We start from the raw sequence: 27,323 nt of genomic DNA, 5'->3' as shown, positions 1-27,323 counted from the left end.
TGGTACCTTAATAATCAAATTGAATATTTGCAGAACGGTAATGCGCGGTTCATTTTATGTGACTATTCTTGACTTTCGTGTGGGGTTTATGGAAGCATCCTTACACTTTCCTAACCTTCTCTTGCGCAGCAAAACGGTTATTGCATGAAATCTCCCATAATGAAGGACTGAGAGATGAACTACTAAGTTCGCCATCATATATGTTTCGTCATGGTACAGACCGAACCAAGAATGTAGGCGTTCCTTTCTGTAAAACTAGCTTGTTTATTACTCTTTCATTCCGAAGACAGTGACTGAATGGAAGCAGCAGCCGACCTTCATCGTCTGCGGGATTATTATTTTTCGATGACTATTGTACTTTGTGACTACTTCATCATGTAAAAATGTACTTAGGTCTTTCCTAACCGCTTCCTTCTGTAACGTCTTCGGACTTTGAAAATAAATAAATAAATAAATAAATAAATAAATAAATAAATAAATAAATAAATAAATAAATAAATAAATACTTTCAGTCCTCTTTTTCGTTGCTCGATTCGTATGTTAGGACACTTTAATATTAATTGGAGGCCCAGTGGCACCCCTTTCTTTGGACATAATGATTATAACCTGGGTTCGTGCCATGTAGTTATTGGAGGACAATACGTCTGTTATACTCGTATATCAGACATAATAGTGAGTGTAATTAAGTAATAATGACTAGTAGGAAGTGTAGAATACGGGAAGGAAGTTAACACATGATAGGGTTGCGAACTATTGGCAGTACTTATGCGAAAAGATAATATCAAGGTAAAGATAAAAAGTTGGAGCAGGGAACTTGGAAATGTCGGTTTCGGCGCCTTCTACTTTTATCTAATACTCTTCTTGTATGTTTTCTACCGCTGTGTGGAAACAGTATTTGCATGCTGCGCGTCTTCACCAAAGTCAGTCGCCATTCTTCACCTTCTAAGAAAGGCGTCTGAATGATGTCGGGGCAGTAAACAGCGCTCTCGCAACGAGATGATCTACGCATGTTGCGCGAAAGATGCCATGGAAGGGTCGGATGTGCCGGCACGCGCAAAGTGTGCAAGTAGGGTAGCAGAAAGCCAGATGAGATGGAAATTAACAGACCGGGACCAATGAAAAAGAAGTTAAGTATCGGGGTGACGATGTCACTCGAAAACGAAGATAGATTCCCGCTAGATGGTAATGTGTATGCCTTCGGGGCTTTCCCAAATGCACGCATCATGCATCCGGGTTAAATGCATACTACACCATATTTTGCGTGCTTGGTGACAAAATTCGTTTGAAGAATTAGGGAGGTGTGGCATGCACACTCACGAGCGTAAAAAAGTGTTGCGGCAGAATTTCTCTCATTAGGCACGCTGGTCCGTTTACCACAAGCTAGCTTCGGTCACCGCTTCTGCAGAGCTCCATTCGGTGCACCTAGGGAATCGTACATTCCGCGGTTACAATTGCGAAAGTAAATCGTTCCCGTCCCTGGCGTCGTTGCGTGGTAGCGACGGCGTGCGCCGTGGTTACCGTTATTATCACGAGGCTATGTTATTTTCCCTCCAGGCAGAAGCCCTCCCCCACCAGCCACTAATTTCCCGTGTACTGCGTCAGGCGATTTGATGTCATGCCTACAAATAGCCTCATCTAATCGAAGCGCCTAATCTCTTAACGTCCCGGCTGTGTTTCCCATCACTTCGCAACCAAGTCATTTACTCTTATAAACCGCTCGGTATCTGCCCTATGCACGGAATCACCTGTCAAACTCCATTTATCTCTCTTAATTTCAACTAGAATATCAGCTGCACCCATTTGCGCTCTAATCCATCGCGCTGTTTTTCGGTCTCTTAAAGTTACGCCTATGATTTATCATTCCTTAGCATGTTGAGACGTCCTTAGCTTTTCCACAAACTACTTTGTTATACAAGTTCCACGTCTAGGAATAAGCACTGGTAAAAAGCACTAAAGGTACTTCTTTTTCGTCAAGTATATCGGTAAACTCATGACTTAGGAGTGCTTACGTTGCGCTGCAACCCATTTTTATTTGTCTTTACCTTTATTTTCTTCTCATGATCGGGTTTCCTAGTTTGTGGCATTAAATGGACACTTTAAGACCTTCTGTCTTCTAATATTGAAAATTGCTCCTAATTGAAGCTATTCATAATCGAATTTCAACGATTAATCAGAGTATTTAGGTATTGAAAGACTCGGACCGGTCCAGCCAATATAGAAATCGGGTGCGCGGGGAGCGGAGAAAAGGCGGCGCCGTTTTGAAGTCAGACGGAAACCCCCCGTGTCGAAGTTTGACACTGAAAGTCGTGGCCAGTCTAGGACAAGCTTCCCTTGGCGAGCAGCCGTCGCGACGCTCGTCTTATCAGTATTTGCCGCGACATGCAATCATTCATACTTCGCACTGCGTCACACACTTCGTCACGGCGCCTAGCCCAAGGTCGATTCAAATAGGTCGCGAAGCTTCGGGCGAAAAGCGGTTCAGTACAGATTGTCACCGACATCAGCAAGGGGGTTATGGGAGCAGCGATCGGAGCGCGACTATGTTTGGAGGGAACAAACATCGGGAAAGAAAAACGCGTTTTTTAATTCAAACGAGACACAGTTAGATTGATACAACGAAAATAAAATTCCTAGTCAATTTTATATATTCGTGATGAGTTAAATAAATACGTTTAATTTTATTATTATTAATAAATGCATTTATTTTCAGCGCCCATCGATACAGGGGGCGTTGACGCCACTATCACTCGCAGTGCAATGCACGTCTTGAAATGGGTAGAAAGGCGCACTCGTATCACCAGTTGAATTACGCCCCCCTCACAATTTGTGCTTTCTTGCTTGTCGAAGTTTTTTTGAATTTGGTGACGCGGGTAGCTTCATTGCTTCTTAATCTGTTCAGTCCAAAGTAGTGAGTTACGACCGCCAGATAATTGTGTAGTTGTTTTCGTGCGACTGCGCTGGCCGACGGACTTGGCATCCGACAATAGGATCAGCACTCTACACCTAAAGCTTTCGTCGGCCTCCAAAGAAAGTATGTTTTGCGCAGGGATGCGATTTCGACAACCGTACGGCTGGCCTTTTCCTGCATCGTTTTCCACGCTGAAAGCTCGAAATGCCCATCAAGTCGAATGGCGGGGAATTCGGATATATAGCTCCAAAGTAAGAACAACAAAACAAATTTCGCGCCTTCGAAAACAAAATGACGTCACTTCTGCTTTTAACGGACATGGAAGCACGTTAATTTTTCTTCCGCCGGAAGTGTTCCCACCACATACAGATGTGGCTAAGCCCCATGAACCGGCGATAAACCGCCATGTTTTGAACGTATGGGCTCCTATGGAAGCTTCGCTACCAGGTATATTTACCTTGCCTAGCCGTCCGACATAGCAGCGGGGTGCGTTCAGTTTCAATATTGCCTAGATTGAGCGCTGCAATTTGATGATGAATATATCGAATTAGGTGCTATTTTCAATATGTAAAAACTGTCGGAGAATCTATCGCACAACAGATGCTGACAATGATGTCACTAGCGCTGACCCAGTATAGCGACACGCCTTTTTTGCCGCCGCCGATTGTCACATTGACGTTGCGCGGTGCCTGTGCATGAACGCGACAACGGTGCCGTGAGCGAAACGAGCTGGCAGTCGCCTCGGCTGCTTTATCCCATTGTTTACATTGCATAAATATATAAACTTTTCCTTCACGTACACGTAATCCCTGCATCAGTATTGTCTGAATACTTACAGCGCAGGCTCGATTTCACCGAGAATCAGCTAAATTTTGAAGAATTTTGTTTCATTGAACAGCGGCACATACCCGGTCACCCAAGCTGACGTAAAACACGTTGTGTGGCCGTGGCCGTGGCACTGCCACGGCCACGGCCACACAACAACAACAACAACAACAACAACAACAACAACAACAACAACAACAACAACAACAACAACAACAACAACAACAACAACAACAACAACAACAACAACAACAACAACAACAACAACAACAACAACAACAACAACAACAACAACAACAACAACAACAACAACAACAACAACAACAACAACAACAACAACAACAACAACAACAACAACAACAACAACAACAACAACAACAACGACAACGACAACGACAACAACAACAACAACACACCCAGTGGCACGTATACCGACCCATGTTGGCGTCAAAGGATCGGCGAAGAGCGGCACATAGCGGCGCGTGACATACGCAGGGACCCAGGTTGATCCAATGGTTGGTATTAAGAATGGTTCCCTCGGCACAGCTGCTCCTTCCATTTGACCTTGGACTACCCAGTGGCCCAAGCAGGCGGGAAAGAGGTTATAGGCGTAGAAAAATAGAAACACCCAAGAAAGTGCGTGAAGTACTCTAAGAATGTTAATCTCATTGAAAATGGGAGTGCATTAAATTGTGACAGCCTGCAAATCCGCTACAGGGTAATCCCAGAAGTAAGCTCTCTAAAGCAGTGACGCCGCAGAGACACTGTTCACGCAGCTGTTGGACGCAGCTGAAGCGCTGTTGTTATTGAATAACGATTGCTTATGTCTTATTGCTAGGTAATACTCGTAAAGTTTGGGAAGTGGGTGAGTGTTAAGCCGCCTAAACAATTAATCAGCGTTTGCATAGTTGACATTGGCTATACAGGGTGACCCACGTAACTTGAGCCAAACATTAAAAATACGCAAGTACCACGTAGCTGGACAGAACTAAGGTAGTGTTGTTTGCCATCGCTTGTCGATACTCCGATTATATATCGCATTCGGCCTAATTACATAATTATAAATTAAATTAATAAAATTCTTAAATATTATTATTAGATGAAAATTGTCTATGAAAAAAATGTAGAGCAACACTAAAAGCTTCCGCTAGAGCTTTCTGGTGCTCAATACGTGCTACATGAAAGTGTTTTTCCGAGCGTGAAAGAAGCCCGCAAATACTTGCAAAATTTCCGCGCGCCTGGCCGCTCGAGGCACTTAGCGTGTATTCACGGGCTTCTTTCACGCTCGGAAAAAACACGTCTATGTAGCACGTATCGAGCAACACAAAGCTGTAGGGTAAGGTTTAGTGTTGCTCTACAATTTTTTCATAGACAATTTTGATCTAATAATAATATTTAAGAAGTTGAATAATTATTATAGAGTAATTATGTGATTAGGCTTAATGCAATAGCTTCCATCTACAAGCGACGGCAAACAACACTACCTTAGTTCTGTGCAACTACGTGGCACTTGCGTATTTTTACACCCTGTGTAGCCAATGTCATCTATGTGCACGCTGATTAAATGATTAGGTGGTTTAACATCGTCCCACTTCCCAAATTTTACGAGTATTACCTAGTAATAAGCCTTAAGCAATCACTATTCAATAACAACGCCTTGTTGGATATCTTTGGTATGGAGACATATGTTATTTCACATCCTGATCGTCACCAACAACATTGCATCATTCCATTCTGCAGAACACACTTTGGGTGACACTTTGGTGTGGCCTTAGAACGTGCAACGTTGCGCGTCAAAGACAGGCACAAAATCAAGGAACGAAGATGGACACAGAACACAAAGATGTTCAGGCTGTGTGTACCCCTTCGTTCCTTGCTTTTCTCACTGTCTTTTTCGCGCAACGTTACACTTTCCAATGTCTTAAAGTGTTACCTTAACATAAACTGAAAGAAAGGAGCACATTCTCGCACGTATGCCTACGTATTCTGAAAGATTAGTAATTAGATCATTAATGAGAGGTTTTACATAGTACGGTTAAAAAATATTCCTAGAATTTTAACGGTGTCTACAATTTCAATTTCCGCGCTACCTATTATACGTAATCTGTTTTCCTGGAGAAACAATCTGCTTCCGCGAGTAAAAAATTACAGGTTTTGTTTTTCTTGCATTAATGGCTAATGAATTTCGTTCACTCCATGCAATCAGACCCTCTAACTAATGTTTATAAATGTAGTTAATGCATCCATGTCGTTACCGTAAAGAAAATGTTAGTGTCGTCTGCGTATATTATGTATTTAGGCGTATCACTGATTTTGACAATGTCGATCATATAAAACGTAAAGCGCAACGGTGCTAAAATGCTACCTTGTGAAGCTCCAGTGGTTGTCATCCGAAGAGAAGAGCAGGAATTGTTAATTTTAACTTTTGTGAGCGGTACTCAAGGTAAAATGTCAGGAGTGAGAATGAATGCTGCGAATACAGGACATATCTATTTTTTCAATTGAAGTATAGTTACAGAAACGGCCAAAGGCCTTGGAAAAATCTACGAGGACTCGAATACACAATGCTTTGCTTTCAAAAGATCTTAGGTTTCTTCTGAACTAGTAAGGCAATCTCAGTCGACCTGCCCTCCATAAAACAATATTGCGACTTAGACATTATGCGAAATTTAGTATAGAAATTCGCGAGTCTCCTAAAAATATATTTTTTTCCAAGCCCTTTGAAAATAGGGTCAATATAGAAATAGGTCGATAGTTTGTAAGTTAATCCGTGTCTCCTTTTTTATACGGCATTGTGACAACCGACGTTTGCCTTTGTTTTGGAAACCAGCCTGTTGATAAAGACAAGTTATAAAATGGGAGAGAGCATCGCAGCTATAATGTGGATTACATGTTTGATCGGAGAAATCTGAATGCCGTCAATGTCACGCGTGTGGCCGTTCTTTAGCGCGAAAAAAGTTAAAACTAATTCTTGATCGTCGGTTGGACCGAGAAAGATAGTCTTCGTTTGTTTAGTGACTGCATGAGTTACGGTTCACTGTACCTTTTTGCGTTGGCTGTACAACGTTCATGAAAAAAAAATTTAATCTTTCTTCAAGCTTTAAATTTTGAACAACGCGACCATGATCCATAGGCGTCGACTACGGGGAGGGGGTAGCAGAGCCCGAGGCCCCTCCAAAGATTACCAAGAATGGGGTGGCAGAGCGCCTCCCCCCCCCCCCCCCCCCCAGGTTTCGTTACTAGAGTGATTTTACCCACATCATTTAAGGTTTCTTTTGAGTTGCCTGTACCTTTTCAGTTAAATTATTATTGTGGCTAAAAGCTTACTACATCATTGTTGGCGTGGACGTGCATGGATTTTAATTCATACTTTTCCTTTATTTCTCCGAATGCTGAGGACAATCGCAGTAGAAGAAGCAGTGGCAGCTACCTCAGTCGTATTTTTTCACTTTAACATTAAAGAAATACCTCTGTGAACACCACGCACATACAAAATATATATCAATATACACAGGACAAATTATCACATTTTTTAAAGAGTTGGAGCTGGCCAACTAACAATTATTTCTAATCGTATGGATAGTTTATGCCTAGAGAATGAATATGTTGATGTATGTTCACCTCGCTTCAAATTTCGTTGCGTGCTGTTTTGACCCTGAACAACAACAACAACAACAACAACAAAAGAAACTGCAATCTTCAGTGACCCCTTTGGCAGTCTTTTATCAACGGCATGTGAAAGGCACGTGAATGATATGTGTCTCAGTATTACAAACCTTTCCAGTAGGCGATGCTAACGATCCATGAAAACAAGAAAAAAAAAAGCTCCTCTAATAATTAACAACATTTATTAGGGATTGACACAACGCCACCTGCTTGCAGAGATCATAAATATAAATCATTCTCTCAGTAGCCTAAATGAGCCCAAGCCAGATTCACTCGAAAGTAGAATAAATATCAGGCACCCGCCGCAGCGCTTATATTGGACTCAAAATAAAAGAACAAAAAGAAAAAAACAAGGGGGGGTGGGGGAGGATGAGGCTGCAGTTTCGCCGGAAAAGCGAAGCAGTATTAGTGATAACGAAGTATAAGACAATTACTCGAAGGAAGATTACACCACTGAGAGCGCCGGCCTCTTCGTGGAACGAGGGGACTCAGGCTGTGAAATTGAGCCGTCTCCTACTATGAGGTCTTTTAGATACTCATATAAGGCCTCCACTTCAGTGCACAATTCTTCGAGGTCAAATCAACTTTCTGTAAGTGCAACTGTTATTAAAGGTGCTATATATATATATATATATATATATATATATATATATATATATATATATATATATATATATATATATATATATATATATATATATATATATATATATATATATATATATATATATATATATATATATATATATATACACATACACATCCTACTCAGTGCACCCCCCGCCCCTCCCCCTGACAAAATTAAATCTTTCTTTCCGCCTATGCGACCATCTATGTTCATTTCAGCAATTCCTGGAGATATAGGCATCCACTTAATTAAAGCGTAAAGTTTCGTCCAGAGCTCCGCACTCCCATTGCGGCAGTCTGCACGAAATTTCAAGTAATTTATTCTTTCTTTTCTAATAAAGGCGTGGACTTTATGTGGTATCCTCTAAATGTAGTTAGGTCTAAAATGTCTATAGTTGTTAAAAAACTTCTTAATAGTTTTGTTTTCTTGTTGATGGGTCATCCCACGTCAAACGTATAGAAATTGCGCTCCACCCTCTCTGCTTCTGTCAGGACGTGGTGGAATTACACGATTCCGCCCTGAAAACTGGCCATCGTATAGCGCTTGACTGGATTCTACAGCACTGTGGCTTATCTGGAAATGAGCTGGCTGATAAAGAGTCAAATATGGCCCAAGATAACGCTACGCAAGAGTCAATCCCGTTTTCTCGACAGGACACTAATGCTCTAGTGTATACATCATTGTACGAAAACACTAAAACCTACGGGGCGCTGCCGACTCACCGTCATCGACGCCTTCACGGACTCGACCCAAACATACGAATTAAGTTACCGCCCAAGATCAAAAGAAGTTATGCAGGGTTGTCTCACGGGTTACCATTAGGTGTGGAATTCACTCGGCGATACCTACACCTAATTGGCCTTGCAGATGGTCCAGACTGCGGGGAGTGCGAGGTACCCGAGACACTTGAACACGTCTTGTACATTAGCCCGCGATATGCTGGGGAAAGATAATCATTGGTGTAACATTTGCTTAAGTATACCGATCAAACTTTGTCACAAGAGGCCCTAGTGGGACGTTGTCCGGATTCTGGTCGCCATGATGTTGTAAAAACTCTAATCAAATTCTTGCATGCGAGCCATCTATATTAAAGACTTTGAAGAGTATTTGCTGTTCAAGTTCACTCACTTCCACCTTCACCCTCACCCGCCGCGGTAGCTCAGTGGCTATGGTGTTAGGCTGCTGAGCACGAGGTCGCGGGATCGAATCCCGGCCACGGCGGCCGCATTTCGATGGGGGCGAAATGCGAAAACACCCGTGTACTTAGATTTAGGTGCACGTTAAAGAACCCCAGGTGGTCGGAATTTCCGGAGTCCTCCACTACGGCGTGCCTCATAATCATAAAGTGATTTTGGCACGTAAAACCCCATAATCTAATCTAAATCACCTTCACCCTCATCATTAACACCTCCCTCTCCCCCCTCTCTGTTTATTCCCGTCTCCCTTCCCCAATACTGAGTAGCAGGCCATAACTTTGATTCAGGCCGATCTCTCAGTTTCTCTGCCATAATAAATGTCTCCCTCTATCTTTCCGATCCGGTTCCAAAAAATTATTTTCAATCACTTTAGTTTTGGGCACTGGCTCCCACATACCAGAGAATCTACATCTACGGTCGCTACAGATAAAGCTTCAATAAACGTGGCAATAAACCGCAGCAAGTTTTGTCCCACTGGCACTATAGTATTATGGTGCAGCGTATCTCACTTCGAATAAACTACGACGCGATTACGTAGGTGTCTGTTTCAGGCATAAAATTTTGTTCACTGTCAGCTAGGAGAGTGGAAGTTTTCAATTTCATCAGTCGGACATGCAGATGTGGAGTTCCCTAGCAGCAATTTAACAGCGTCGTGAAAGAGGCTAGACACCGGCAAATAGAAAAGTGCCTGAACTATCCAAAGAATCCGAATCGCGTTAGGAATGTGGGCTTTCAAAGCACAAACTGATTTTTTTTTAATTCTTTTTTTTTGTAGGGGACTGTTGTTGAACTAAAAAAACCAAGTAAAGAGCATGCGCTGGGAAAGTAACGATGAGCTACTTGCTAGGTGACGTTATTATGAGCTGTAATCACGTGAACTGTCTTCTCTGAAGTGTAAGAATTACGGACATTGTTCGCTGTACCGCCTTGTGAGTACAATGTTTGTTTCTTTTTTGTTTTTTGTTTTGCTTGACGTTCTACTTGAATATGGTACATTATGCTGTTAGGGCAGCAATTTATTTGAAATGCACTGACAGTCACAAGCATAGGCGGATTTCTGACTACCTCTTTTAAAGGTCGACTCAAAGTCGACCAAAAGTGGAAGCGCTAAATCATACAGGACATCACGTTGTGTTCTTGAGGCGAAGATTTAACCCCTATGGACCGACTGAACATAACACACAGACGGTGTAAGCACCACGTGCAGATGAAGCGCTCCACTTCCGGAACAAGCTTGTTTCAAAGAGGGTTCGGGTACACTAAAATAAACATTGGTTAGAAGGTCAGTGTTTTCTCCACGTCGGTTTAACCCTCTCCTTTTTGTTGTGCGCTGGTCTGCTACAGGGGAATATTATGTTCAAAACTAGTTACGGCTTATACTAGTTAACGAATACACGTCCTGACATTTCCTTTACTACTCTGGTTTGTTTTCTTAGCTTCCCTATATATTTCATGCTGGTGCTTGCTCTCTCTTTCGCCTTCAGTAGTTTGGATAAACGCGAGTCCAATTCAGCGTCCTGCAGAAGGCGCCTTGATGTTGTGCAAAAGGGACGCAGCAGGAGCGTATTTCTGTTTCATGCAATACTGCACCACGGCATTCCAGAAGCTCTTGATGGCAGAAGGCAGCGAAATGTTAACCGAAAGGTCTGTTCGGATCGCCTTTACGAATCATGGTGACTCGCGAAGCGTGCTTAAGGCAGAGGGCGCATTTGGACCACACGCTGCAGGCCACTATTTTCTGTCCTGGGTTTTAGCATATGTCCCTGAAGTGGCCTCTTCACGTACGACATGTATCATGAAAAGCTTGGATCCTTGGTGTGCGCTCTTTGTGTCGTTTCTGTCAGAGCTGTTGATTTGATTAGGCAGTGTGATCGGACTGGCTAGTACGATCCCTTTCTAACAGGCAGCGCAAAATTGACGAGGACAGAAAATAAACAAATCGCGAAACACAAGCACTCACTTTAGCGCTCCTGTTTTGTGTTTCGGTAATCCTCTGTCCTCGTCAATTTTGCGCTGCCGGTTACCAATTTTTTACAAAGCTTTGAATCTCTTAAAGGTGCTCATCACTTTGGGAATACGTGCATTCCTGCAATATACGAAGGCTCTCTTACACACTACTGCGAAAATGCGATAAGAATTGTAATATGCACAATTTGGAAGTTGTCACGTATTGCTGAGAAACACATTAAACTGAATTAGCGCTGACAAGAAGCGAGAGCACTTTACTCGCTTTTCTAGAAATCCAGGGGCCGCTACGTGCTCATCGTATTAGCACACGATTTCGCTCTTGCCGACGCGTGTGCTTCTTTTGTGTACGACCTCCTCTCAACTCATTTAGAGTCCTTCTGCGCCTGAATCATCAACCAAAAGTTTTTTTAACATAATGTACTGGTAAAGTATTACTTAAGCTTCGCAAGTATACATTTTCAAGCGCGTGCTATACACTGATTTTTTGTGTAAGGTTTTCTGTCGCCAAATAACTTTCTGTATAGCTGTAAGTCTAGCAAATCTGCGTCTACTTGGCCTAGCAGACAATCATCTCTTAGCCTGCAGGCTTCATACATTTTGATTTAGTTGCTAAAAAAATTCACGAAGAAACTCCACTGGAGTTCTCTAAGTATACGTAAGCACTGTGCCCCTTGCTGATCTCCACGCAGCCCGGAATCATTGTCAATCTTTTGAAACTTGATCCGACCAGTATAAACACATATCAAACCTTATCGGTCGTTATCAGCCTTATCGGACTCGATCCGACCCTTATCAGCACGTATCAGTCATCAGCCTTATCGCAATCGATCCGATCCTTATAAACCCTTATCTGCTCTCATCAACTTTATCGGACATGATTCAACCCTTCTAAACTATTGTCGGTCTTTGTCAACCTTATCGGCCTCGATCCGACCCTTATCGGTCCTTATCAACCTTATCAGAATTGATTCGATCATTGTAAACCCTTCTCAATCTTTACCACCTTATCCATCTGCACCGAACCGTTATCAACCATTATGAGACCTATATAACCCCTCATCCTTATCAACTCATTGCTTATAGGTTAGTGCTCGCGACGCAAGGGCCGTGAGCCCTCACAAATCGGTGGCATTTCAGTCGGTCAAGGAACACCCCAACGGAAGGTGCATACCGCGACCGCCGAAACGCATCGGGGATGTAGCATGTCTGGCACAAAATTTTTGCGTAATCTGAATTTACATGACCTCTACAATGCTGTGAGTCCGCTCTACATGTTGTCCTAGAGATGGCTATTATTCCACTATTACCAAATCTTTCAACAAAGCCTTAATAGAAGCTGTTCTCCTTTCGAATTTGTTTTGTACCGCAGGCATAACATATTTATATGGTCCAAATTTACTCACCTTCTGCAAGCGTGGGCGTGGGGCTTTTGCAAGCCCAGCATGTAAGACACTCGGCTTTTGAACTTGGGGTGGTAGGTTCGAAACTCACCACCGCAAATGTTTTAATGCGAAATCATTATATGGCCCACCATTCAGTAAAGCCGACGTTGTAGGCAACGAGTGGTACCAAAGGTCTTCATCATCAGTGACGTCATCAGCATCTTGTATGACGTCAGTACTAATACAGAAATAAAATGAGAACAAGTTAGAGTAAGGTGACTTAAGGTGGAGCAAAGTGAATTAAGGTGAAGTGAATAAAAGTGAATTAAAGTGCATTAAGGTTGGCGCAAATAACAGCAGAGTGGAATTAGGATGAATTAATGTTGGTACAGATTAGAGCAAGGTGGATTAAGGTATAGCTGTGAAGGACACGTGACAATGTTTGGCTTCACGTACCATGGACTTAACCAGTCAATAGAGAAGTCACAATGTTTTCGCATTCTGATCACGTAAGGATACTTCAGCGACTGTACATTTTTTCATTTTGAGTATATTTTGGTTAATACACTAATTTCTTTATAGCGATTCGTCTTCCGTTACGGACAGACGGGTTTCTTCATTGAGTAGGCATAGAAATGCTTAGCATTTAGTAATGTTTTCATCGTAGTATTTCGTCACTTAGGCATTTTTTCCTGTAATTCTCAACGTAGGCTACCTAAGAACGGAGTAAGCAGCTGATAAGCTTACTTTCTGTATGAAGTACGCCACACTACTTGGCAGGTAAACCTTCCCGCAACTAAGGTGCATCTAAAGTGGGGCACGAAGAACAGCTAGCATAAAAGAGGGCATTATACAGGGTGACCATTTTTAAGTTCTATGAAATTAAAGAAAAATCGCCTGTGTCAGATAACATATTTCCAGTCCTTGCGCTGGATTGGTCAGAGACGTGGGCATTACATAGATCGAGAAATTGAAACAAATAATACACGAATTAACAAATAATGTATAATTAACTTGGTAATTAATTTCATTATGGCATAAATTGCAATTTACGAATCGTAGCCGGTGAGCTTGCAAGGCACATCCACTTGCTATAAATTTCCAGGATGAGAATTTTTCCCAAATGTGTGGGGTGATATATGTGAGCGTTCCAGTTACTTTTATGCGACAATGCGTAAAAGAGCGTTTTTGCTGGAATAGTAAGTGGACCAACTGCTCATTGGCAGTTGGTCATATATGGCACATATCTCCAAACTGGTGTCATTCTAGAAATTCATTCCAAGTTGATACGTCTTACAAACTCACCAGCTACAATTTGTAAATTGCAATATGTGCCATAAAATAATTAATTAAGAAGTTAATTGTTCAATTTCTGTTAATCAGGTGAATATGTGTTTCAAGTTGTCGCACAAGTAATGTCCGCCTCTCTTAACAATCCAGCTCAAGGACTTAAATTATATTATCTGCAACAAACGATCTTTGAAAATTCCCCAAACTTAAAAAATAGACCACCCCGTATACTCGCAATAAAGCTACCTAGAACTCCAAATTATTTTGTCAGCTGTAGACTCATGAACTACTTACATCGGCGAACAGCCTTAAAATTTCATCAAACGAAACAAAGTTTGATTTATACACAATTCATTTTGTCACCGCTGGTAAATTCGACGGCAGATTATAAAAAATGCAGAATACAATCATCGTTTTTTAAACGTTTACTCGTTGCATAAGCTTCTATTGATATGCCGGGCATTCTACAGAAAAAGATGGTTTGACAAAGTTATTCACAATCTTGTATTCTTAACCGATGTCGTTAGTCTACTTACTCTGAATAAGAAACAGCATTGTGCACATTCATCATGTATGCGCATTCGTACAGGATTTCAAGTGGTAATTAGAACAATTGCTGGATATTCAGGCGTGCAAGACTGATCCGCTTCACACACATAGTCGCAATTCACACCAATAAGAATGGGCCTTCACTAGGCGACGGCTGTTTGTGAGCCAGTCACGACTGCCAGCAATATGTGCCCCCCCGTCCTTCCACCTCGCGTACAGAGAAACAGGGACTGTTTTTAGGGTGAACAGCTCCGTGACTTCTGCCTCACAATCGCTGGTGCCAGCCGTTTCTTCATAGTACTGCAGGGTTTAACTGGGAAAAAGGTTCGTTCGACTTGGGTTCATCCTGAGAGGTGGTGGCAAGTTTTGCTGCTTGTTGTTCTCTCGGCGACCTGTTAGATGAGGGGACGCCGCGCTTCTTCCGTCCATATTCTTATACTTCCGCAGCAGCAGCAGCTCTCAGCCACAAGCTACAGGTCCTTTGTCAGTCGTAGCACTAAAGCAGGAGTTCACGAAGGAGCATCACAGAACTCTCTTGGGATCTCAGATGGCAAACATATCGAAAAGTATTCGTAACTGGTAAAGTGCAGCACGGCATCAGCGCGAGCGGAGTAGTAAGAAAACTGCAGGCAGGGAGGTGCGGGGGGAGGGTGAGGAATGATGCCGCCTGTCGACGGGGCCTGCTGCGCTTGATTGATAATTCACCGAAGATCATTTGGTTGCTGGCTGTCGAAATATCTAGAGAGGAATAGTGCCAGGGAAAGAAAAACGGGCCTGCTACGAGAGGTTAGCACCATTATACAGGCCCCATAGCGGCAAGGCGCGTTCATAATTCACTCCATGTGCCGACATGGACGATTTCACTGCCACTAGAGTGGCGTGTAAGAACTGGAGTACAAAGGAGAGATGGAGAAGCCACAGGGAAACCTCGAAGACATTGTGTAACCAAGAAAGAAGCAAAACCTTGAGTACTCTGACGATGAAAGCGGAAGCAACGCCTGGTCCATTACTAGTTGCGCGAAACATTAGAGGCCTCCAAACCCTAGTCCGACACCCCGATCTCTTTATCTCTCGAGGGCTGGTGTAATATAGCAAAGCTGGAAATGCAGACGCTAGGCTGCTCATGTGTACGAGCCATTCGTGGGAAGTAAAAGTAAGCTCTGGCCTTCTAGTACCTCTAGCTGACAGTTGAAGTGTCAGATTTACTTCACTGACGACTAAGCGTGTGAAGTGAGATGGATGAACACAGATCCAAAAACAAAAAAAAATGTAGTAAGGAAGTACATATAATAACTGAAATGCCCAGGTTTCTAGTTAGAAAGGATGCCACGGGATATACAAAAATCACATTTTCTATGGCCACGAGGAACAGTTGCCCGAACATTGATGCATGGTGCACGTGCATGAGGCTTCACCGTGAAAAACAGTTTTTTTACAGCAAAGCTGTATATGGCTAGCCCATTCGTTCGTGCGTCGCCTGTACACCGAAAATTCCTCTGGCGCATCTCCGCATGCGCGAAAAAAATAGGAACTGCGCTAGTAGTGTCGTCGTTGTTCTCCGCCGCAGCCGAGCGCGTGCTCAGCAATTTTCCTCCGGCTCCGGCCACGCGTCATACGTACTCCTGAGGAGCAGGCAGCTTTCGATCAGCGACGCCGCGAACAGACCCGGGAACGAGCTCCTCTACGCCGGGCCTATGCTATAGCTCAGGCACAAGAACAGGCTCGTGCAGCCGAGCGCAAGCAGCAACTGCGTTCCCCGGATCCGGCAGCCTACCAAGCCGTCGTTTAATGAACCGTCATGATTAACCCAGTGACAAACACCGGAGCCGAAGGTTTCAGCTTCGCTGGTTAACCATGTGTACGGAGTGATTGCGCGGTGATTTTTTAAATTGTAGAAATGTAGAGAAGCTGGTGCCTTGAGGTAGTGCTGGCTGCTTTTTTCCAAAGGGGAGAGAGAGAGAACAAACGTTTAATAATGCAAATCGGTGAGAAATAGTTCTTGCATCATCGAAGGCGGGTGGCCTCCTCAGTCCAGGTCGCCATTGGCCTTTGCAATTTCCCGTGGCCTGGTTCACCAGCTCTCACTTGTCCTCCAAGTCCGGAGCCGCGAACATGGCCTCCCACGATTCTTGGCGGTCTTCTGTGCTTTTGTTTTCGGTGCTTGATTGAGCTTAATAATTTTTGGGTTTAACAAGATTAGGACACCCATCACCATGTGACAAAGGATGTCCGGCGCCCCGCAGGACAGGCAAAGGTATGAGAATTGGGTCGAATGCATTCTATGCATTATAATGCCGTGTACATAGGAGTTTCTTTGGAGACTCCGCATAGCACCTGTCTCCTCTAGTCAGAATGGCCTATGGTAAGCGATATGCTCTTGTTTCAAATTGTAGAGCTGCAGGAAATCGGAATATTCTTTGTGTATATCCTTGGACCTCGTCGCCTTTCGGAACCCCTTTGGCAAGAAAGCTCGGCTTGTATGATCTCGGGCTGGGGCGTGTGCCGCTTCATTTTGCTGCCCGTGTGGCCAGTGGACCAGATGACGTAGGTCTCGGGAACTTACGTGCGTTTCGGTATATCTTGCAGGATTTACAGAGCCTCGGTGGATATCGTGCCTTTTTGGAAATTATGACACGCCGATTGCGAAAAAAAGAAAAGAATATGCAAAACGCAGGAAACGCCAAGAAATACCAAAGCGAATCTCATGATCACATACTCAAAATTCCAAATACAAGTTAAATTTCCCTTGACAACAAAATTAACTAGATGGCAGGAGGTGCGCGACGCTGTAGCGGTGGTGGGAAACAAATGGTACGGTCACCGCAGTTGAAAGGACGCCCTACCAAGCCTCGTCGCTTTGTGACGTACGACGACTTCAAATAATGCGGCGTAATCACTATTACTGACTGCTAGGAGATTTCTTACACGTAGTGGGCGTGAAAGGGTAGTGCGTTTTTGTAAAGAAACGCTGCGCGTAAATCAATATGGCGTTCTTTTGCGACATATTGGGTGCACCATTTTGGGGGAAAATAGCTTAGATTTGGCGTCAGGGAAGTTCTGTGCTTTACTTATCTCATGTTCGCTACGAACCTGAACAAGGAGAGATGGTGGCTCACGCAGTCAGAAAACTATAACGCCACGCTGCACGGGAAAGACATTGTGAGGGAACCTACTGGGTGCTGTTGACCTGGCAGGACAACCCTACATTACTTGTGTGCTGTCCCCATGCCGGGTTTTGGTGCTCTGGTGAGCAAACAAGGTTGTGTAATGTTTGAAATTTTCTGTCCGGCTTTTACTTCAAAACAAACGTTACGGCGCTAAGCAGACGAGGACGAAGGGAGACACAAACGACATATACGGGCGCCCGTATATTTCGTTTGTGTCTCACTTCGTCCGCGTCTGCTTAGCGTAGTAACCTTCTTGTTTACTCATGAACCAACTAGCTCAGCAACAGGTTTTGTTAAATGCTTTTGCTTCTTGATTTTATGTGAAACTACAACCCCGTTCGCTCTTTCTTTGTTTAAATACCATCACATTTATCAGCGAAACCGTAATCGATTCCTGGCAACTTACAAAGCTCACTTCGCCGTCTGACCACACGACAAAGAAGAAAAATATGGAGTAGCACCCGCAAGTAATCAGCGAGAACTGAGAAAGAAAAACGCGTCATCATGAGGGCAGACCGAGACAAGAAAGAAAGAACAACAAGGTAAGAAAGGTGGTCACTTGTCTCGCTCAAGGAGAGGAAAGGAACCATAAGAACACCCAGAAACAAGTGGGGAGCTGCAAGGGATTGCTTTGAAGGATAACGACTCGGTGTGTTTCCTGGAGGATAGCAATTTGTTTACGCTGTACGTCTATTTATTTGTTTTGTATCGTCGCAGGGATAAACATCTATGGCTTTTACGTTGGACGAAAGGAAGCTAGATCGGCCTTAACTTGTGATATTAGCGCTCTTTCTCTATGGCAAGAAAGACGATTAAGTAGGCAATATCCGCGCTATTTAATCTTTTTGGATGGTCACTTCGGCTGCGAGCGAAGAGTAGTGTCATCAACGTCTTCTTTTTTTGTCGGAACTCATGGAAGAATACTGGTGAAGATGATCGACAAAAGATTTCCTTGGTACGCAATCTCACGCGCAGTCCTAGGAACCTTCGACAGGATAACAGTGTCAAGGGAGGCGAAACACATACACAAAGTGCACACAACAGTGGGAGCTAGGGCACCTTGGTAATCCAGAAGGTCGACTAAAGGAGCGCGAACTGTACGCAGTCAGAAAAAAAAAACACTCAAACACACACACGTCCTAAACCCTATGCACACAAAAATGCTTAGCGCTTTTGTGTGTGCGGGTTATTTTTTGTCTGTGTCCAGTTTGGCGCTTCTTTAGATGAAGTACACAGGACGGGCGCTAGACCGCTACGGATATACTGGAGTGTCCATTGGCTCATCAGCAAACTAAGAAACAAATTCTGAAACCAGTATTTCGTTAGAACACTTGCTAACCTAACGTCGGAAGTCTTTGTCGTCGAAGTTTTGAGTCGTCAAAGAGTCGGCAAATTATCGATGAGAGAAGCAAGCGCATTCTGAAACAACCTTCACTCGTCCTCACAGAAAGAGCGCTTTCATGAAGTGAGAAACAGATGCCACGTGCCTGTGTTTGAGGGCACTCGTCATAAGTTGCACGCGTACGCCCATAATCAGCATAATTAAGGAAGTTCGCCAAATATATATATATATATATATATATATATATATATATATATATATATATATATATATATATATATATATATATATATATGTACACATTACATTGAGGGATTAATATACGGCCTCCAGTCGTGAGTTATGATTTAATTGAATATTTTTATGGCCTCCAAATTTATGTATTCTTTTATAAATACGGCACAAGTATTCCAGAACAAGAAATTTGGACCTTCATCGTGAATCTTTCTTCGGTCAAGTTTTCATAGTTACAAATATAATTAGAATATAGGTATTGCCCTTTGATAGGTGATGCAACTGATATTATGCAAATAACGGAAACATTTGTAGTAGATGCACTGGTTTTTATTTAGTTGAGGGCTTTCAGATGTAAGAAAGAACGGGAATTAGCAGCACTTGCCGAATATTATATAGCAACTCGTCGAACTTCTCGTCCAACCTGCTAGTAAACCTCTTAAATTGCCTTTGCATTATTCGCAAATCTTAAGCCACTTATGAACGTTAAAAATTATTTTCATTAGTCGTAACATTCAAAGTATGGTGCGTATCCATATAGATACATTGTAACTGAAAGGAATGCAGACACGTGGTGGCTATAGTCTCATTTTGTTTTCGTGAAAGATTGCTGGAGACGAGCGCATAACTTGGAAGGGTCTGGCAATACGGGCACGCTGGAGTCGGAGCAGCTGTATTGTGAAACCCTGGTGAACGCTCACGTGAAACGCACTTCCTTCGCACCGGGCTCGCGTTTCGTTGCCGTTCAGTAAGAGCCCACTCGCCCCGAAGGACTGTTACGTGAACAAGAAGTCAGGTGAGGCGCTCGTTCAGAACTATGTAGTGGGATGAAGCGTTCTTCCAGGGCCAGGAACGGTCAAAGGAGGCTTGAAAGTATCCTGAGAAAGCACCAAGGAAGCCTTCACTAAGAGCTCATCAATAAAAAAGCTTTCAAATTTGACGTAATGTGGCCTGACAGCGTTGAAGCTTTCCATAGTGAGGTAAGGCAAATTTCAGAATCATGGCCTTTGGTCCACCATTTAACGCAGCCACGCAGCCTAGACGCTGACAGGTATGTTCCATTGTCTCAGTCACATCACCTTTCGAGAAGTATTCAGTTTTGCCGCTCTCTTGTACTGCGTACACATGAAAGACATGCATGTATACCACAAGAATTTGGTGACAAATTCTTGAATAATTTGAATTATAAATACAAGCTTGTACTGATCACAAAGCATTACAAGTGAAATTATCCAGTTATAATGCAAGAAAATGCAGGGCACTCAACTATAGGTAACTGGCGCACACACTGCGGTAAACAAGACTCCCAATTTCTGTTGTCCACGATATTATTTACTATTTCAGGGAAAACACATATCATTCACAAATATTGAGCTGTCTGTGAACTAATACAATGCACAAATATTTTGTTAGACTTTGGCTGATCAGGTCGTGTGCTTTCGTAGTAGGTCGTTGCTTAAAAAGGTTCGAATAGGTTTGCGATGTTCCCCAACAATTCTTAACACCAGCCGTTCCAAGTCAAGCACATTTAAGTACAGGACATAAACACTGGGTAAGGAGCAATATAAAACAACATAATTTAGTTCCGATATTCTTTCGCCATCTTATTTCACTTTCACATTATTTACTGAAGTTTATTTTGAAGCTTCGCTTACCCGTAGTGGGAGCATTCGTTGAGAGAATGTAACATTGTGAAGAAGGCGCGAGTGGCTGCAGGAGGTGGCCATCGATGATGCATTGAAATAACGTCCGGAGTAAAAGAGCACAGAAGACCAAAAGCATGGTCCAGGTGGTGTTCTGGAAAGCCCCTATGGCAGCTTGAAAAAGAACAGAAAGACACATTGCAACAGACATTGTTCGAAAGAAGGGAAGAAGGAATGAAAAGCAGGGTGCGACCTTCGTCAATAGCCTCATCAAGTCAATAGCCATTTGCGAAGAGGACGGGATTCTGGCACCCTCCCCAAGACGCAATCAATAGGAAGGAAAAAGCCCACGTGGAGTCGTCCTCTTGTTGCCTGCGGCAACTGTTGCAGGCACCGGGGGATAAATGGATCGTCTCGCTGCTGCCCAAGCTCGTTCTCCCTTTTTCTCGTTAGCGCTCTCGGCTCGAAACCACTCGATGACTCGGCCCATCTTGTTACCGGTATTGCGAGACTGAGGCGGCACTCGGTGTTGCAGCTTTTGTTACCTGCCACCTTGTGAGTCCGCCGGTACTGTCTCCGTGCATGAGAGTGCGCTGGCCCTCTCTGCGGGCTTCATTTAAAGAGCTAAGGAAGTCTTTGAAGCGGCATTACTTAGTGTCCGGAAGTTTCTGAGAAGCGACCGGAAAATACAACGTTGCATCTTTCTCAAACTGTGCAGAGGCAGGTCGGTAGCGATAAAAAAAAAATCAAGGCCATTTCGCCCTGCGAATGTGGATGAACAGCCGAGCTGTAGACATCGTGGTAAGAAAACTTGTGGTGAAGACTTCACTGCATCACTCATTGTAAACTAGTGATGGTGGTGACATGACTTTGTGGTCGCTATGATACAGTGATCGGCATCCTCGAAACTGGAAGCATATTCTTTGATAATGTCTAATCGATGCACGTACACCGCTGGGCGGTCGAGCCGTATCGATGTGGCATCGCAAGCGATATGTCTGGAACACGAAACGCGTAAACCGCTCCCTTTACGGTCCCGACAAGTCTGCATTGAAATCACTAAACAACTACAGGGGTAGTGTCATCGCAATTGCCCCGCGCAATATGAGTAGCCATGAACGTTACGAGACTATGAACGATTGCATTTTTTTTGCTTGCTTGCGGCGGCGTGAGCCATTGCTTACGGGGAATATGAGACCCTGATGATGACAGTTTTCGAAATGCTGTTTTGTATGCCATGTGCGTGATTAGAAAGAATGCAAGCACTGTTCGTTTCACTTTGCTGAGTGCGTGTAGCCTCTGCATTATGTGGCTATGAGCCATTGCATTTTTGCTTGCTTACGGACGTATGAGTGCTTACGGGGGTGTGAGCCATTGATGATAGTTTTTGTGTGCGGGCACGAAAATTCTAACAATGGTATGACATAGTGCACGAAAGGCAACGGAATATCGACAGTATAAAGAATGCTGCCTCTGTGTGGCAGTTGCAAGGAGCAACAATCGGTGTCGGCCAACGCGTGACGCAGCATTGTTTTCCTTGCGCTGTCTTCCCTGGATGTCTTGCAGCATGTGCTTCTAAAGCAACAATTGTTATTGCTTTCCTTTTGTGTTTTATTTACTGTGCGTTCCTTGCGCACGAACTATAGGTTGGCTCTAGCATTTCCATTTTTGTTATTTACATGATTTCTAGGGAAGTATGGCGTATCGGCCCGACACACGGCACGTTTTGCTTGATCTTCTCGTTGACTGTCCAGTCGTCAGGAACTATCATTATCTTGCAGTGCACTCTCCTCTTTCTCATTTGCCGCCCACTGGCGCCTGCTCTGGCCTGCTTTCTTTAAAGGAACCGCATTAGGAATTGCCTTCTGATCCCTTGGGTGCCTGCATGCCTGGAACTCCTCCCACGACGAGCAGCTTGATATGCATGCGATGACACGAATGATGCCGCGCTTCATGAAAAGTTTCCTATGAAGAAGAACTGAGGCAGTTCTACAAATGATGAAAATAAATGCATGTTTTATGGTGATAATGATGGTGGTGATGATGACAACAAACAAGGCTAGACGTGCTTCTTAAGGCTTAACAAAGGACTGGTTCAGAGCGACAAGAAGACGGACACACAACTGGTTTATTTTTCGTAACGGCATGCGCCTTATGTACAGTCCGGAGGTACATACAACGAGGTAACCGTTGTTTCATACTGTTGTGGTTTTTTATAACGGTAACAGGTAAGAAAACTGGACACAAAAACAAATGCCTGTCTAAAAAAGAGAAAATTTCTGAAGGCTGCGCATGTTGACAAAAAAAAAGTGCAGAAACTCAAACACACAAGATCACGTTTAAAGGGAGCTGTGTAGTTTGATTATTTTTTTATTTTCTTGATGTGTATGGTTTAATTCTACGTTATTTTTTCGGTGTGAGATCTGTACATAGAGCGCATGTTGTTACGCAAAATAAACCGGTTGTGAGTTCACGCTCCACCTTTTCTGCGTCCTTGTCGCTCCTAAACTGTCCTTTGTAACGTCTTAAGGAGCGCGTCTGGTTATGACGTTTCACTAACTAGGCCCCGTCGCAGCATTGCTAGTCATCCCCATAACAATGACGACCACAACAAAGATGAAAGCAGCGCGAGTATTTGAACGACTGGCATATACGCTCCCGGACGGACGGAAAAAACTTTAACGAGCAAAGGACCTGCGCATTATGGTCACCCGGGCATTATGTGCGGTGAGTCATAGCCTTTCCACCGCTGCCCGGGCCCGCTGGATAGCCCATAGTTGGTCGTGTAGTTCCGAGTTAGTCAGAGCACTTAGCCATCGCTCCTCGAGAAGGTCCGGTTCTATGTTGTCCTCTACATATATCGATCTGATCTTTGTGCACTTCCATAAGATGTGTGACAAGTCTGCGTGTTCGTGCTTGCAGAGCTTGCAGCTCGCGTCTGGGTATTGTGTTGAATTTACTCTGTTTAAATGTACTGGGTTTCGGAACGTTCTGGTTTTCAACCTTCTCCAATCTGTTTCTTGAGATCTGTCGAGTTGTTTGTTGGGTTGTGGGTACGCTTCTCTTTGTTTCGTATAGTGTGTCAGTATGTCGTGGTACGTGACCAGTCTGTCCCTGTCGTCTTTTATCGCTACTTCGTCGTTGTCGCCCTCCGCTCCCGAATGAGGACGCTCTTAGATGCGCTTTCTTGCGTAAGAGGCTAGGTGCTCTTGGCGGCACCGAATTGCATCGACGGGCCGAGAAGTCGTTGCTTCCGATTGCAGCGAGCAGTCGCTGGCTGCGCTTGACAAGACTGGCGAAGACGCGCTCCGAGAACCTTCATTTTAATACTGGGATTATTTTCGATTTTGTCGGTATCGTCTGCGAAATAAAGATTTTGAACGCGCACGCTCCCCTCCGCCGCTTCGCAAATGGCGACCACAAGGACGGCAGAACGCGGTGCTTATATGCGTCAGATGGCTGCCGCGCCTTTAAGTTGACAGTGCGTCCTCGCGGCCGACATAAGCAGTCCAGTCACGTCCGAGCTTTGCGAAAAAAGCCACATCTCTCCCCTTCTGCCCTTTGCCACCTTCATGCGATGTGAGAGCCGCGTTTCCAGTGTGCGGACATGAAAGCCTGAAAACGGGAGGCTTTTCTAAACACCCATATTCCCCTGCGTCGTAGCGTCTCCCTTCTCTTCTAAACACGGAGTGAACAAAGGCCTCCTTAAGTTGCGCGAACTTTACATAGCTAGCTGAGATTCTTACCAAAGGTGGCCTGAAGGCACTCTTCCCCACTTTCTGCCTTCCTGTAAGCGCAGCCCTTGAAAGTAGCTTGTATCCAAGCTTGACCAGGAACTTCCGGGGAAAATGAGGTAGGTTATAAGCAGTTTTGTAGAAGCAGTTTTGGCTTGATGGAACATGGTTGTAACGGCGCATTTTGAGGACGGGACACAGAAAGAATGCACATAGGACAGACGCCGACGTATTCGGCGACTGTCATCTGTGCATTGTTTCCGAGTCCCGTTCTCATAACGTGCCGTTACAACCATGTTCCATCAAGCCAGCAACCAACTATAGCCCATCTATGTCTCTTAATCCTTATAAGCAGTGTTCACAGGAGTAACACAGCTCAAGGTCCGCGCAGTTGGCACATGGTTTCGACGTTCACTTCCTTCTTAGACACATTGATTAGTCTTCAAAATCGTTCGCATTAATCTGCTCTTCAAACATACCACTCGTGTCTATGCTAATTGAATCATACCTTGATTCGAAAGGTGTGCTACGCTGCCGCACCGGGGTCTTAAAGTACATGATGCCTTGGAAACTGAAATGTAGAAAAGCATAATCGTGCAATCATCTGCTTGTTTCGGCATGCGAACTTATGGACTCGTTATCGATTCCCGTGCACGTGAGATTGTACTGCATAGAAAACCACAAGCCCTCTGTTGCTTTTGGTGGTCTACCCACTGCGGCGAACCAGTGGCTATGGCATTCTTCTGTTGAGTACGAGGCCGCAGGCTAGACTACCGCGACGGTGACCGAATTTCGAGAGAACCGGAATGGAAAAGCGCTCGTGTACCATGGTTCGGGCGCACGTCAAAGAACTCCAGCTGGCCGCTCATGTGCGTTTACAGGTGCTGTGGGACATCTCCTAATTGAGAATATAATTGTCCCGCAAGATAACTTGAGCACTTGCTAGCTAGCCAACTTGTATTCACTATGGCGTAACAAGCATGCATTGAAATTACTTCACCTAGCGGACTTGCTTTTCCCGATACGTTATGAGTGGTTCAAGCAAAAACCTTCGTAAGCTTTTAATACTACGCGAATGAACTTTACTGGCCTGTGATACAGAATGCCTGACTTTGTCCAAAAATTTGCACCTTTAAATTTTTTTTCGTGCGCTTCCAACTATTAACATTTCATTTACGACGTTCTAAAATAAGCCTTTTTTCTTTTTTTAGCCGATTGAGACTCTCGCCTTTTTTGCTCCCTTTTCATACAGTAAACACAACGCAGGAAATGCACCACTGGAAAAGGAGCATCGTATAAATACCCGTCTCAATCTCGCACACCAAAGCACGCGCTGATCGAAGTTCACGCCGGCAGCGCCAATGTATGCCGAGGAAGATGCATAAAGGTTGTAGGGGGTAAAATCACACTGCCTCCTATGCACGCCAGCCGAAAAAAAGAAAATAAGAAGCTTTTTTACCCGTGTGTCAAATTTTGCTCGTCTTGGTGTCCATTATTCGGTCGTATCTTTTCTACCTTTATATCGGTTGATGCTACCATCGGGTCGTTCGAGTCAAAAGGAAGCAAAAAAAAAAGGAGAACGGAACAGACGTCAGAAGCCTTTCAAAGGAGGCGTGCGATGTCGACCAACAGAGCTTTCCAAGCGTACAAAGGAAGCGTGTCGAAATATTTAAATCGCGCTCTCGGTGCACGCGTTCCCTGACGCCTTTGAATGGAGATAGCGGTGGAAGAAAGGCAACAGAACACTGCACTCAGTGTCGTTTTCGCAGGCGCTTCGGTATCGAACGGAGCCCCGATATGCGTGAGCTTACCGTACTTAGCAAAAACAACAAAAGTCAGCTGTTCTAAAGAAAAAGAAGCCTCGAAGCAGAGCTTGTCAATAAGGGGGAGGGAGAGGAGCCGCTGACATGGGAGTGAAGGGAAGCGAGCTTACGCTCGTTGCCAGAGACATGGACTGCATCTCTCTATTGCCTACAAAAAGAAAAGGTGGGAACCGGAGGTGGTGCTCAGAATAGGCAGCAGCATGTAAGAGACGGAGAGCGAAGAGGAAAATGGGGGGGGGGGGGAGGGGCGTGTTGCGAGAAGGAGGAAACGAGGGTATAACGAAGATAAAGAAGGGGAAATTAGGGGAGATCAAGCGAACCGGGTCCTCCGCTTGGCGCCGTTTGAGAGGGCGCAATTCCCGCCTAGACACGCTTACTTGGATTCCACTCGACCTTTTGCACCGCTCTTCCTTGCTATAGAGCATATTTTATTTCGCGTGCGAAAGAGGACAGCGTGTAGCAAGCTGAGACAAAAGCTAATACCGCAGCTTGCATGCTAACATGACTGGCGGAGCCAGTCAGCCTCCGCCGGTGATGCTTTTCTTTTCGTCAGAAACTGGTGCGTAGCGGTGATAAAACTAGCTTATGAATGGCACAACCAGTAACGTGTCCGTGGATTGCTTCGTAATGCGACGAACAAGCGACGCGTAATGCAGATACGCCGGCCTCATCGTCATAACGACCAATTTAATGGCCAGGATTAGTGGAGGCCATAGAATAACTTGAAATTTGTTGTTATTTTTCTTACAAACAAATGATCTATTTCGTATATCCTTAATTGATATTTTAACACGCACACGCCCGCACGCACGCACATGTAACCACTACCGCTTTAAAATACTAATCCCGGCGGTACTATATCGGCAAACTATGACTGATAAGGTGGGCTTCAACAAAACTAGTCCTTTCGTAAGAAAGTACGAAAGGGTAAACATCATCACCTATACCATTTTTGACCAATTGCCGTA

The sequence above is a fragment of the Dermacentor albipictus genome, chromosome 4 (assembly GCF_038994185.2).
Source record: "Dermacentor albipictus isolate Rhodes 1998 colony chromosome 4, USDA_Dalb.pri_finalv2, whole genome shotgun sequence".
NCBI lineage: Eukaryota > Metazoa > Arthropoda > Arachnida > Ixodida > Ixodidae > Dermacentor > Dermacentor albipictus.
The sequence above is the reverse complement of the archived record's forward strand: the minus strand, read 5'-3'. Positions refer to the sequence as shown.